Source organism: Lagopus leucura, unplaced genomic scaffold (assembly GCF_019238085.1).
Source record: "Lagopus leucura isolate 7727_CA_CO unplaced genomic scaffold, USGS_WTPT01 34971-0_obj-0_obj, whole genome shotgun sequence".
Taxonomy (NCBI): domain Eukaryota; kingdom Metazoa; phylum Chordata; class Aves; order Galliformes; family Phasianidae; genus Lagopus; species Lagopus leucura.
In genome coordinates this window covers 18,488-19,257 of record NW_024966517.1, presented here as the reverse complement: position 1 = coordinate 19,257, position 770 = coordinate 18,488, and the positions used below count along the sequence as shown (strand labels likewise).

The 770-nt window shown below is 45.3% G+C and overlaps 1 long non-coding RNA gene across 1 annotated transcript in view; it reads left to right on the top strand.

The window, feature by feature from the left end:
• The window catches only part of LOC122192612, a 2,045-nt gene that overhangs the window by 976 nt on the left and 299 nt on the right, over positions 1 to 770 (top strand). The gene's annotated exons all lie outside the window — the stretch shown is intronic.

Sequence of the window (770 nt, the reverse complement as noted above, 5' to 3'; positions counted from 1 at the left end):
CCATACTGGTCCATACTGGTCCATACTGGTCCATACTGGTATTGACATATACTGGTCCATACTAGTCTGTACTGGTCCATACTGGTATTGACCTATACTGGTCCATACTGGTCCATACTGGTCTATACTGGTCCATACTGGTATTGACCTATACTGGTCCATACTGGTCCATACTGGTCCATACTGGTATTGACCTGTACTAGTCCATACTGATCCATACTGGTATTGACCCATACTTGTCCATACTGGTCCATACTGGTCCATACTGGTATTAACCCATACTGGTCTATACTGGTCCATACTGGTGTTGACCTATACTAGTCCATACTGGTCCATACTGGTCTATACTGGTCCATGCTGGTCCATACTGCTATTGACCTATACTGGCCCATACTGGTCCATACTGGTATTGACCCATACTGGTCCATACAGATCCATACGGATATTGACCCATACTGGTCCATACTGGTCCATACTGGTATTGACCCATACTTGTCCATAATGGTCCATACTGATCCATACTGGTATTGACCCATACTTGTCCATACTGGTCCATGCTGGTCCATACTGGTATTGACCCATACTGGTCCATACTGATCCATATTGGTCCATACTGGTCCATACTGGTCCATACTGGTTCATACTGGTATTGACCCATACTGGTCCATACTGGTCCATACTGATCCATACTGGTCCATACTGGTCCATACTGGTATTGACCCGTACTGATCCATACTGGTCCATACTGGTCCATACTGATCCATACTGGT